The sequence below is a fragment of the Ochotona princeps genome, chromosome 8, assembly GCF_030435755.1.
Source record: "Ochotona princeps isolate mOchPri1 chromosome 8, mOchPri1.hap1, whole genome shotgun sequence".
Classification (NCBI taxonomy): domain Eukaryota; kingdom Metazoa; phylum Chordata; class Mammalia; order Lagomorpha; family Ochotonidae; genus Ochotona; species Ochotona princeps.
In genome coordinates this window covers 33,333,084-33,348,192 of record NC_080839.1, presented here as the reverse complement: position 1 = coordinate 33,348,192, position 15,109 = coordinate 33,333,084, and positions in this window count along the sequence as shown.

Genomic DNA, 15,109 nt, shown 5'->3' with positions numbered 1-15,109 from the left:
GAAATTACTCTGTAAATTAAATAATCCATAAATAATTCAAAGTGTCATCTTTTGACAGATAATACTGAAAGCACTGTTTTATTTATAAAACAATTGAGGCATTTAATATAGAAGATGTACATGTGGGCAACACACCCTCACTGTTTTCACAATAAAGACTATCATGCTGTCTGGTTTACAGATGATGTTCCTGGAGTTCAGGATAGGAAACTGACATTCTATTTAGACATAATTATTAGCAGGTCAAAAGGGGCACTTTACATAGCATAATAACAGTTAATAGAGTTTTTAATGTCAGGTGTAATTTACAGTACTAATTTTACGCTACTGTAAAAAAAAGGAATACATTTTAATATCAGTGTAATTGATAATATTTGCTTAAATTGAGTGTCTTTTGTCACTCACCCTGATGCATTAGCGCTCAGAGGTGAGATAAAACACAATTTTACAAAGACACAAGCAGAAATGTGTGTCAACTGGGCAATGCACTTTAAGGCCAAAGGATTGAAATAGCATACATTGTAAACTATAGTAGCATTCAGTGTCATATCTCAAAAATTCTTCTTCTTTTGAGCGCTTTTTTTATAGTATTGTATGCATCAGTTGTGTTTTACTAAATCTAAGCTGGGGGAAACGGCAGGAATGTGATTTTAGTTGTCCTCATGCAAGGTTTGTAAGGCTGGTTCAATATTGTAAAACAGTGTACACTATATTCCTACATCTGTATTGTGAAATACTTGAAATTTTTTCACTTTCTGTAAAAGAAAAGTTAAATGCAATTCAGGAAATCCATCACATCAGCAACTAAAAAAATGGTAAAGCCAGATGTAAAAAAAAAAAAAAAGGAAAATCATTTATAAAATGCAACATAATCTATATTGAAAAATAATAAAATGTATCAGTTAACTAGGAACAGAAGGACAGAAGGAGCTTATTCAGTACGATAAAGAACATTTTTAAAAATCCAGAGGTAGGCATGTGATCTAAAACTTAAGATTTCCACATTTCATTGGGATTTCTTGGTTTGATGTTTCTCTCTTGCTCCTAAATCTTGCCGCCTGTTATTGCAGACAGTGAAAGTCCTAAGTCTAAAGTAATTGCATTCCTGCCACATGAATAAGAGACCTGGAATTAATTTTTGTTTCTGGCTTCAGCTTGACACAGCTGTTGGTATTGTAGGCATTTGAGAGGTAAACCAGTTGGTGGGAGATTTCTGTCATTTTCTGCATCTTAAGTAATTGATAAAATAAATAAAAAAACAAATAAAAGCTCTACAGCTACTATACTACTTATTAATAAAAATCTATCTATAAATCCCACCCATCATGGTTATGGTATCTCCTCTCACTGTTTTAATTTACTATCAGATTGGAAATTGGAACTAATGAAATATGACAAGAAAATGAAATCATGTATTCATACTCAGGAGAAATAAAACTGTTTACAGCCAACATGATTGTCTATGTAGAAAACCCTTCAGTTTCAACAACTCAAGATCCCTGAAACTAAGAAGTTATTAGCAAGGACATGGATATGAAGTTAATAGAAAATATTAATTTGTTTTCTATATATCATTGACCAATTAAAATTATATATTGAAAACACAATTCCATCTGCATTAGCACCCTCAAAAGTCAGCTAATAGTTTGCTTTTGTAACTTAAAATTTAAGTGCTAACAGAGGGAGAACAGTGGAGTCTCTTTGTTGTAGACCCTTTTAGTTACAGATTTTTAAATGGTAGCAGTGAAGCTTGTATTTACAGAACCTAAAACACGAATAGCAGTGCTGGAAATGAGCAGGTTCTGTGCAGTGAGGAGCACCTTTTCATGAGGGATGCCGGCACTGCACTCGCTGCCAGAGAGCCCTTCCGACTTGTCCCCAGTCTGCAGTCTCCCTGTGCGGAGTTCTCTACTGCCGAGAGAGCAAGTACTTTACAGCAAAGCCGTAACTTAGATTCCTTGGCACAACATATATTTACAGGTTTTCACTGAGACCAGTGCTTCCGGAGACTACAGACATAATTAGGTGTTACAGCAAAAAAGCTACAGAAACAGCTGAGAGGAACGATTGGTGACTGTGAAAATTGTTTCTTCCAAACTTGGAGCCTCTGCTCCTGTTTGTTAATTTGATTACCATTGCACTTACTTATTTTGAAAAGAAAGAGGCAGACACCGATGGGACACATATAACTTCAGAAAATTTCAAGACTTTTTGCATAGTAGGTGAATAGATACTTAGCAGACTTAAAGCTGAAATGATATATTAGATAGGTTTACTGCTAAAACATGTATAAAAGCTATAATAAGAAAGCTATGCATAAGAATGGAAGGAAGAAAAAAAATTTAAGACAAAAACCTCTATATAAATGTTTACAGCATCAGCTTGCATAATTGGTAAAATTGAAAACAATCAATATGTACTTCTTAATGTCAGATTTTAATCACTCAGAGCTGGCACAATATAAAATACAATATCATTCACTGATTAAAAATTAAGTAGATTTTTCAGTTACAAAATCACTAAGAGAATTTAAGACAAATATGAATTGCAGACTTAGAGGTGAGGTGGGAGGGAAGCCAGTCTGGAAAACCTGCACATATTATTCAAATCCCAATATATAATATTCTGAAAAATGGGAGACTGGAAATAATCTAATTATTGGTGGTTTCCAAGGGTTAGTTATGCATAAGAAGAGGAAGGGAAAAAAGACTGTGTGGCTCACAGAGGATTGTAGATGTCACTGAAAATATTCCATATGATACTACAATGGGGAGCCCATGACATTATTCATTTTTTAACACTCAGAGAATATGAAATTCAAAGTATGAAGCCTACTATAAACTGGATTTAGTCAATACTAGTTTATCAATCCTGGTATATTCATCATCACAAAGATACCATACTAATATAAGTGATTAGGATGCAGTGGCGGAGGGATTATAAAAGAACTCTCCATACTTTCTGCTTAGCTTTGCTGTAAAATGAGAACTTTTCTTAAATGTTGCTTATGTACATAAATAAGTGGAAGACTTAAAATAGATTCACACAAAATGCCCAATTAAAACCAGAGAATGCCGAAAACAGGAATGGTGGAATGAAAAAGGATCCAAACTACACTTAGGAAATAGGTATATATGTGAAACTTATTAATCTAACTACAGCCATAATAAATTTAAATCAGTGATATAAAAGCATTAATTAAACATAGATAAAATCATAGTAGATTAAAGAAAATATTCCCATTTGCACATTATCTATGCAAACACATCTTAAAAAAGAATTCAGGTGCATTGAAAGATTGGAGTAAATAAAAACATATCATGCTAATATTCATAAAAATGAATTTAACCATAGCTTCCTACATTTCAGACAAACTAGGCATTAGAACAAGAACAATTATCACAGAAAAATAAGGACACCATGTAATGGTAAAAGGATAAACTCTCCAAGAAGGTATAACAATTTTAGATGTGTACATGCTTCACAGGAAAAGAGAAAAACATGGAAGAAACACATGAGATAAATACTGATAAACCTGCAGGAGAAATAGATGAATCTGACTTTTTCAGGTTGAAGATGACAGCATTTCTCAGTAATAGATACATCAAGACAGCAGGCAGAAAATTGGCCAAGATATAGACGACCTGAACACCACTATCAACCTCATCTACTTGACATTCATGGAACACTCAAACAACATTGCTTGTCAGCATACCTGAAATGTTCAGCAAGGGAGACCACATTCTAGGCCATAAAGAATCTGCTGAGAAGTCTACGGTGAATGCAATGGGTTTTTGTGTTATTGGAGCACAGTGTGGTGACAGTAACTCATGCAAATGAATTATACTCCACATAAGGAACAGCTGAAAGGCTCTAAATACAAAGATAAGGAAATAGAAAGGCCAATGTCCTGTTATGACTGGTTTGTACATAGAGGTGCTACTTAACAGAAAAGTAGCTGGTGGATCACTAAATGCAAGGGAATTGCAAACAAAATCATGCAAAGGGAACAGAAAGACCAGTTGATTTACTGCAAACATATTTTGAAATCTATATATAGTCTTCCCATGATATACATGCAGTATGAATTTTTAAAGATTCCGTATGTACATGGATTTCATTTTTTTGACTGAAATAAATCTGATTCCGTTTTCCATAAATGTTTGCACTAACCTTCTTTTGAAAAGTAAACATTGCACTTCTAAATTACACATGGGTCACAGCAGAAATATCAAGAGATTTTTTTTCATGTTCAAAATTTCATGAGTTCACAGAACTCTAGCACAAGTTGCTACCTGGGAGTGACAGGAATTAGGACTGGAAAATATACAGGAATTAAAATACAAAAGACCTTCCAGATCAAAATCAGAAATTAGTCTGTAGTCTATCTGAAACTGTGTCATTAATATTTCTGATGTCATGTGTATTTTAAAACAATTTCTAGCATAAGGACAGACCAACAAAAGAATCTATACCCAGCCTGGCAAGGTAGCCTAGCAGCTAAAGTCCTCACCTTGCACAGTGTGGATCCCATATGGGCACTGGTTCTAAACCCAGGGGCCCCACTTCTCATCCAGCTCCCTGCTTGCAGCCTGGAAAAGCAGTGGAGAAAGGCCCAAGGCTTTGGGACCCTGCACCTGCATCAGAGACCCGGAAAAGGCTCCTGGCTCCTGCCTTTAGATTGACGTAGCTCTGGCCATAGTGGCCACTTGGGGAGTAAATCAATGGTCTTCCTTTCCATCTCTCCTTCTTTCCATATATCTAACTTTCTTTTTTTAAAAAAACTTCATTTTATTGTTATCATTTTATGATACAGTTTCATAGGCCCTGGGATTTCCCTTAATCCCTACCCAAGCCCCTCCCCCCTCACTGAGTTCCCCTAGATTATTACTATAGTATAGTTCTTCATACACAGTCATATGTCCATCATTGCGGGCATGGACAATGGCAAAAAGTCCAGCATCCTATTGTCTAGATATAGTAAACAGTTTCATTGGAAGTCCATCTTTGTCTGGAAGTAGAGATACATACTACTTTGTATCCTCACATCTGGATATGATAGTCTCCATTACACAGTTACTGTACATACCCTTAAGTGAAAAGCCACAAAACAAAATCAACAACAACAAGAAAAAAAAGAAATTAATAACATGAAGTTAAATAACATGCTACTGAATGACAGATGTGTTGCTGAAGAAATGAAAAAAAAATCAAGAGCCTTCTTGAATAAAATGATGCTACTGTATGATCTATGAGTCATGGAATAACTTAATCAGAAGATAGTTTTTGAAGAGATGATAAAATAAAAATGAATCTTTAAAAAAAGCTATGCCAATATAGTAACCCAAATATGATTTTTAATTATAGGTGAGGTAACATGATTGAGAAGGAAGACTGATGAATGATAATAAAATCTTTAGTAAATGAACAGAAGCTTGTGCCCCATATGCTTTGGATGTAAAGAAAAGGAAAGGTGCTTCTTGGGTATCTAAGTTTCAACAGCTTGATAAATAATGATGCTGTTAGCTGAAAGCAGACATGAAAACATTTATTTGTAACTCACAGACATGAATTTTTAACAATCTGTGGGTACAAATGGTTATGGCATTGATATCTGATAATAATTAACAATCACAAGGCACCTCTTCTTATCTACTATGCACAGTTGAAGCAGGGAGATTGAACTTCTTTGTTGTCATTAAAGTAACTATATTTTACCGAATTATTTCCTCTTGTGAATGCTCATTATAATAAGTTTCTATCCCTTTAAATTATGCTAAATATACATCATAAAATCATCGCACTCTGATATCAAAAACACCTTAAAGACAAGGTCAAATGCCCTTACTTGGGTTTCAATTTAATATGACTTTTGCTGAAATAATGGGAGGAAGCCCCATCAAAACAAATCAGATCAATGCAAATTCACACCATGGAATAATAGCATGTATGATTTGTGTTATTGTTGTTGCTACTACTTTATTCCATAAAAACCTGCAAATATAGCCAATGGCAGAAGCCTTACAATTTTTTAATTGGACAATAAATAATTTTATGGCTGACAATTTTTTTTAAATTGGCATCAATGTTATAAGTTACAGCCAGCTCACTCCTAATAAGCAGAGTAGAATCTTCGTGATTTCTGCTAGCTACAGGGAAATTGAAAGTTCCCAATTAAGAAATCATCTCAATCTTGTTAACTGCACTGTAAATTAAAATATATGGAACAGCATAAAATGAGAGCATCAGTGAATAATGAAGTCAGAATACCCTAAGACTGGAAATACCTTATTAAAATAAGGAAAACTCTCTATGAATTTAAGCAATGGATACCAGGAGAAAAATACAGCACAAAGTGACAGATTGGAGTGTTTTAAGTCAAATTTTAACAATTAACTCTGTTCTATTGAGCAGAGCATTTTATAAGTGCTGCTTAGCAGTAATACATCACATCAAGTCATACAAGAGCATTAAACTAATTCCACTCCCTGGCATTTGGCCCTCTTAATTGAACACTTCATTTACTCATATCCCAATTAAGTGGTTTTAACTACCTCCCTGGGCATTATTCATCCTTTAATACTGCTACAGGAGTAGCACATTTTTAATCCATAGTAATAAATATATATGTGTGTGCTGTCTCTTCTAAGTGAAAGTCAGTAGTAATAATATTCATTCCAAGCATAGGGTCCTCAATTAATGTTGACTTATTTAAGCTTTCATTTTGGTCAGATTTATAAGAAGTCCCCAGAGTGCCTATTCCTTTAAGTAAAATTGTTTTCATTCACAGTAGTATTTATAGCTCCCAATGTCCAAGAGTGGTCCAAGTATTGATGGTGCTGTCAAGAGCCAGAAAAAAAAATATGAATCCTACATCAGATAGATGCTTTCATAAAAACAGTTCATATTACATTGTTTTTTAGTAAAACCCCCAAATGTATCTATGTATGGGAAAGCCCATGTAAGAAAGAGTAAGTTTGCTAAGTTACAGTCATCTCACCATTTTTCCTTTTAGAGGCCCATGTAAACATGTCTCTAAGACAGTTGTTTTCGGCCAAGAAGAGTTTTGCTCCCTCCCGCAAGGGCAGGGTCATCATTTGGCAATATTTGGAGACACTCTTGGTAGTTACCAATGCATGGATGGATGCAGCTGTCATCTAATGGATTGAGGCCAAACAGCTGAAGTCCCTACAATGTGCAGAAGAGTCCTCAACAACAGTCACTTGGCACGTTTTGTTGATAACTCTTACAACATTCTTGTAACACAAGAATGGAGGCTGCAGCTTCTTTTACCTTTCACAGATTTTAGCAGTTGCGAATAAACAATGCCATGGCACAGTCTTAAGTTAATTTTGGGTTGTAAACTTAAAAGGGGCTGTTTATTAAACCTTCTTATCATGGCTGGAAAAGCGTAAAAATTGATTACATATCCTCGACTCAATAAGGCAGAAATAAAATGATTACAAAGCAACATGCAGCAGAATCTGAGCGATTAGCATCCACAGAAGTCATTTTGGGGGGAAAATGTGCTTGTATTACATAGTTTTTTGTTTGGATTCTCAATTACATGAATGTTGCACATCACCACCCAGTGTGCCAATCTTCAAGTCATGTAACCTCTAGCCAGCATCTTCAGGTACAGTCCCTTTCCTAGTAGGCGATTTTTACTGTAAGCATTCTTTCAATCCAAGCATCATCTCCGCTGCTCAAGAAGCAGATCCGTGCTAGACCGCCTCATGCCAGTGAGTTCAGTATAAGCTGTGGCAGCACCATTTTAGGGAATCTATATTCTCCCTAAACAGAAAATATTAAGTAGAAATTTCAAAAAGAATCATACCACACAGATTGCTTCTGTTAAATTCCATAACAAGGTTTCAGAATGTATGCATCAATCATATATAACCTATCAAGGAATGTATCTAGAAATATTCATGATAACTATTCAAATTCTGGTAGATAGGGGTTCCTCTTGCCCCTCACACTATCTGGTCCTCAAGTGCCTTTTCATCCTAGTAGAAGCCCCATTGTCCACTCTGAGACTCATGGCAGTAACGCTGTATCCAGCATTTCCCTACACCTTCGCTCACAGACCTCCGTTCAACTCTTACATGTTTTCTGATTCACTGTTTTTTCCGTCTGCAGCTGCAGTAAGACTCAAGGACATTTCACACTCCATCTGGCCCCTTTGATGCATTACCCACACAGCAACAAGTACAGACTTATAGAATAGAAAATATCTTAAAAATTCAGTGAAGTAAAGAGAATACAGAAATACCTATAGGTACATTACCAATTTTGCCACAAGTACTTCAGATAGAATGGTAATGGCTGTGAGGAACAACATAAAATTATTATGACATATAATGCAGAAACATTAAAGTATATTATAAAAATCCACAAGAGACTCTCAGTTTAATAGAACATTTCAGGTGGTTGATGCTTTTATGTATAACCCAATTCTATGCCTTTATTTTTCCTCCTAGAAAGCATTTTCTTGAATTGGATGTTCATCATTCCCTTATACGTTGTTATCCATGAGTACTCATGTATGTATGCAGAGGCAGCAAATTCAAGAGTTGCTCTGTTTTTTTTAAAAAGTATAAAGTAAAAATTTGCACATTCTGGGGAACTTGAATTTTATATTGTTACATTTTTGAGGTGTAATTATGTAGCTCTAGTTCATTCATTTGAAGTATGAATAGTATTTGGAGAAGACTCAACTTGATCTGTCTGCTGGTTCAGTCCCCACGTGACCATAATGGCCAGAGCTGAGCCAAAACTGTGAGCCAGCAGCCTCTTCTCAGTCTCCCACACATGGGAGCAGGGTTGCAAGGCTTTGGGCCATCCTCCACTGCTTTCTCAAGCCACAAACAGGGAGCTAGATAGGAAGTGGAACAGCTCGGACACAAACCAGCTCCCATATGGGATCCCAGCAATTGTAAGGCGAGCATTTATCCACTAGGCTGCCTTGCTGGGCCCAGAGTCATAACTATTAACTTTTCTCTTGTTATTGGACATTTAGGTTATATTCAGTTTAAAACAAACAATATTGCAGTAAATATCTCATTTTTCATTTGCTTATACTAATACTTTTTGTAAAATTTAGGAAGTGTGCTAAATTCAACTCACAAACCATCTGGGAAGATTTCTAAGACCAGAAAAAAAGTTTTCATTCTTATACACCCTTGCAAAGCACTGAATTATCACATTTTATTTTTTTTAAGATTTGTTTATTTTTTTATTGGAAAGGCAGATTACAGAGATAAGCAGAGACAGAGAGGGATTTTTCCATCTACTGGTTCACTCCCCAAATGGACACAATGGCTGTAGCTGAGCTGATCTGAAGCCAAGAGCCAGGAGCATCTTCTGGGTCTGCATGGTTGAACCATTCTCTGCTGCCTTCCTAGGCCATAAGCAAGGAGCTAGATCAGAAGTGAAGCAGCCAGGATATGAACTGACACCCAAATGGGGTGCTGGTGCTTGAAGGTGGAGAATTAGCCTGTTAAGCCATGATACTGGCAGTTCTTCAATTATTTACCCCAAAGAGTAAGATTCAAAATATTTTCATGTGTATAGCTTGAACTTCTCTTTCTCCTTCCTCTTCCTCTGTTTTTTTTTCATTTACTTATTTTATATTTTTCTTTCTTGTAGGAAATATGTATTTAAATACAGATATGTTTTAAATATTTTCAGTATTTCAAATATATTCTCTCAATTTATGCATGACATGTTAATTCTTTTTATGGAGTTTCTTGAGGATCAAAAATATTTATTGTGGTTAACTTATCAATATCTCACTTTATTACTTGTAATAATTGTTCATCTACCAATTCTGTAGCCCAGAATTATTAAAAAATATTTTCATAATTCATGCAAAAAAGTCAAAGGTGTATATTTGTTAAGCTTTACATGAACTAGTTGTTCATGTAAAGTAAAATGGAAATTCAGTTGCTTTTTGGGTGGATAATATATACTTGACTATTCTTTCTCAATAATGTTAAGAGCACATGTTAGTACATATTTGCGTCCCACGTAAATGTTTCCGGTTTCTTAGAATTTCCCACTTTTTTGTCTGCCTTATTTCAAACAACTGTTCTACTATATATGAACAAAACTAACATTTTGTTCATTATATTTGATAAAGTCTTTCAATCTTGTACTTCTTTCCTTTTTATTTACTTATTTATCCAAAATAAGAGAGTGTAACAGATGGAGAGAAAAAAATAGAACAACTGTCATCTGTTGTTTCACTCCCTAAATGGCTGCAATGGCCTGGGCAGGCCAGACGGAAGGCAGGAACCAGCAGCCTTCTCTTTTGTAACTTTGTCTCTTGATTTTGGTACCTTGACTAGAAACTGCATTATAACATTGAGCAGAATGTGTAAATAGTATTATTTTCATTTCTGATTATGTAAATGGCATGATTTTCATTCTTGGATTTAATGGCAAACTTCTAACGTTTTCTCAATATGTATGACTCGGTAGAATTATATTATTATATTTCCTTTTTTAAAAAGTCATTTTTCTTATGTGAAAGGCAGAGTTACAGAGAGAGGGAGGAAAAGACAGAGATCTTCCATCTACTGGTTCACTCTCCAGATGGCCACAGGATCTAGGCTGGACCAGACAAAGCCAGGAGCTTCTGGGAATTCCACATCATGCTGAGGGCTAAGCATTCAGACCATCTTCTGATACTCTAACAGGTGTAGGGAGCTGAAGTGGAGAAACTGGGACTCAAATTTGCACCCATTTGGCATGACGGGGTTGCAAACAATGACTTAATCTGCTATGCTACAATGTCAGTTCCATCATTTTTTTGTTTAAGATTTATTTGTCTGAAAGTTTGAGTTATACCAAGGGAGAGTGATAGTGAGAGATCTTCCAGTCAATGGTTCACTCCCAAGATGGGCTCAATGGCCAGGACTGGGCCAGACCAAAGCCAGAAGCCAGGAGCTTCTTCCAAGTCTCCCACATGGGAAGTTGTGATTCACTTGTTTGGGCTATACTCCACTGCTGTTCCCACATCTTTAGCAGAAGCTAGATCAAAAGTGCCAGAACTCAAATAGGCACCCACGTGGGAATTTGGCATTGCCAGATTAGCTTTACCCACTATACCACCATGTCAGCCCCATACTCTTTATGTTCTTTCTAATCTTTGCAGATTTTGGACTTTTTTCTACCTATCCCAGAATCCTCATCATTCATGCACTTGTGTCTATCAACAGACTACATTGTCTTATTAAATGTCTGTCAACCTCATGTATAATCATGTAAACTATCAGGGATAAAATATTTCTCCATCCCTGTATCAACTAGTAGGGTTTTCCCTTATGTCCTCACAAAACAGTGTACTTCTACTCTACAGAATATTTCACCTAATGAAGTAATTATTTTTATTACTATTTACTTCTATACCACATACTAAGCTCAGTGAGGGAAAGAATCTCATCTGTCTTTTCATTATACTTCAAGAGCCTATCATATTGTCTAACACTTAATGACCTGAGTTAAGACTGTATTAAACTGCTGAATTTTCAATCTGGTTTCCATTCTTAACTCTCATTACATAATATAGTCAAATTGAGTCATCTTAAATCAGTCTACAAAATCAAGGATAAAATAGATTGAGGAAAGAAATGAATTATTCAGAAAAATATGGAAGGGAGATAGTAAATGTTATTATGAATTAACACTTGTAGGCAGAAAAGTTAATTCAGGAATGTAGCCTTCCATTGCAACCCCACATTTTAATACATATTACAGGGCAGTTATAATCAAAATAGCCCAATACTGGCATAAGAATAAACATTCCAATTAATGGAATAGACTCAAAACCCCAGGCATTATTCCATGCTCAACTATCAACTAATAATTGGGAAATGAACTCAAATCACCCTTTAAAGAAAAAACAGTCTCTTTAACAAATAGTGCTGGCAAAATTGGATCTCTAAATGTTCAAGTATGAAACAGCGGCACTATCTTACACCACCCTGTACAAAAACAGCCCATGTTGGATTAGAGATCTAAATCCAAGGTTGAAAAAAAACATCAGATTAATAGAGAAGACCATTAGGGAAACACTGGAAGAAACTAGCATAAATGAAACCTTCTTGGTTAAGACCCCTGAAGCATAGGCAATAAAGGTGGAAAGAGACAACGGGGATTATACCAACCTAATAAGGTTCTGCAGAGCGAAGGAAAACCTCAATGAAGCAGATGGGCAACCAACAGAATGGGAAGGAATATTTCAACCTAAGCATGTGTTAAAAGTTATATCCAGGAAATACAAGGAGCTAAAAAACAAACACACACACAAACAAAACCAGTACAGCAACAACCCAGTTAAGATATAGGTTAAAGGGGTCAGTGTTGTGGAGTACTGAGATAAGCAAAAGCCTGCAATTCTGGCTCCTTGTGGGTACTGGTTTGAGTCCTTACTGCTATACATCTGATTAAATTCCTTGCTCATGTTCCAGAAAGCAGCAGAGAATGGTCCAAATGTTTGGGATCCTGCAACCACATGGAAGATCCAATTGAAGCTCATATTTCCCATCTTGATCCTGGCTGAGATTCAGACATTGTGTCTATTTCTGGAGCAAACTTAGAGAAGAGCTTTCTCTCTCTTGCTTGCTCACTCTCTCTCTTTCAAATAATTAAAGAAAAAAAAAAGAAATGGCTAAAGTTATGAACCAGCATTTTTGAAAGGATGTAATATAAATGACAAACACATGGAAAGATACTCAGGATCACTAGCTATCAGAGAAACACAAAAGAAAAAAAACACAATAAGGGGCTGGTGAGGTAGCTCCACAGTCTAATCCTCACCTTTAAGCACCAACATCCCATGTGTATGACTGTTCTAGTCCTGGTTGCTCCACTTTCAACATAGCTCACTGCTTCGAAGCTGGGAAAGCAACAGAGGATATCTCAAGTCCTTCGGCCCCCACACCCAAGTGGGAGACCTGGAAGCAGCTCCTGGTTCCTGGATTCTAGCTTTGAATTGGCTCAGCTCCAAGCGTTGTGGCCAAAGAGGGAGTGGAACACTAGATGTAAGATCTCTCTCTCTCTCTCTCTCTCTCTCTCTCTCTCTCTCTCTCTCTCTCCCTCTCCCTCCCTCTCCCTCTCCCTCTCCCTCTCCCTCTCTCTCTTTTCTTCTCTCTGTAAATTTGCCTATTAAAGAATAATAAATGAATATTTTTAAAATAAGATAAAGAATAATAACAATAAAGAAAAACTACAGTGAGGTTTCACCTCACCCCAGTTAGAATGACAATAATGCAAAAAGACAAAACATAACAAATGCAGGTGAAGTAGTAAGGGAAGGACACTTTTATCCGTTGTGGTTGGAAACCTACATTAGTATAACCATTACGGAAGACAGTATGGCGATCACTCAGAAATCTGAAGATAGGTTTACTTGATGACCTAGCCAATTCACTCTTGGAAATTTACCCATGAGGAAATGAAATCAGCATATAAAACTGTTATCGGCTTCCCTGTCTGTGGCAACTCAACTGACAATAACTAAGATACAGTTTCAACCCAAATGTCCATAAGTTGATGTCCAAACAAATTATGGTATATGTACATGAGGAAATACTACTCAACCATAAAAAAGAAAGAAACGCTGTATTTTGCAACAAAATGAATATAACTTGATGTAACTGCTTAGTGAAGTATTAGTCCTAAAAAAAGACAAATGCCATGTTTACCATGTTTTGTGGTAACTAATATACACAGTAAACTTTTTTTTAAAAGATTTATTTTATTTTTATTGGAAAGTCAGATTTACAGAGAGAAGGAGAAACAGAAAGAAAGATATTCTGTCTGCTGGTTTACTCCCCAAGTCACCACAATGATGACAGCTGAACTGACCCAAAGCCAGGAACCAGGAGTTTCTTTTGGATCTCCCACACAGGTGCAGCATCCCCAGGCTTTGGGCCATCCTGTATTGCTTTCCCAGGCTGCAAACAGGGAACCGTATGGGAGGTGGAGCAGCTGGGACACAAATCGGTCCCCATATGGGATCCCGGCACGTGCAAGGTGAGAATTTAGCCACTAGGCTGTCACACTGGGTCTGTTTTAAACAATTTTTAAATATTTATTTGAAAGATAGCATAGCAGAGAAAGAGGCAGAGCCAGAGAAGGAAATACATCATCTGTTCACTGGTTCACTCCGCTGTTGCTATAGCTGCAGCTGGACCAGACCAAAGCCAGCAACCTGGAGCCCCATGTGAGTTTCTCACATGTACGGAAATATTCTGTATACTTAGACCATGACCTATTGTCTTCCCAAATGCAGCAGTAGCAAGCTACGTTGGAAGCACAGTAACTGAGACAGAAACTAGTTCTTTGATATCAGATGCATGCATCTAAATCTGATGTACCACATCTATTACTTGCTGTCCCTACTGTAAATAAAATCTTATTGGAACACAGTCATATTTACAAACTATTAATGTCGTCTTTCATGTTCCAACAACAAGACTCCTTTTATTCTGTTGAGAAGTTTTGGAAACATGTCTATGGTAACAAAATACCATGGAACTACCACCAAACTACCGAAGTAGGCAGCCAGCAGCCTCCATACCTCTGTGCCTCATGTCACTCATTGCCTCACTCCCTCATTCATGTGTGGTCATAAAACCACCTTATGATTCAGTCAACAAGCATTAAAACATCTGTCATATTTATCTTCCAAGTATGTTTGCAATAATCTTAAATCAGATTAGTAAACCAAGACAAAGTGTGTGGCTTGAAGCTGATGATTCCTCATCCTCTATCCAGGCATTCATTTGCATGGCATACTTAGGATACTATTCTCACAAAGACTCAAACCCTGATTGCTCAGGAAACACTCCTCAGGCACCCAGACAGAGGTGTTAGTTTCCTGCATAACTCAAATACCAACAGGGTCACTTTTAAAGATTTGTTTATTTATTTTATTGAAAGGCAGATAAGTAAAGAGAAGGAGAGACAGAAAGATCTTCTCTGCTGGTGCATTCCCCAAATAGCCACAATGGCCACAGCTGATCCAATCTGAAGCCAGAAGCCAGGAGCTTCTTCTGGGTCTCCCAGACAGGACAGAGTCCCAAGGCTTTGAGCCATT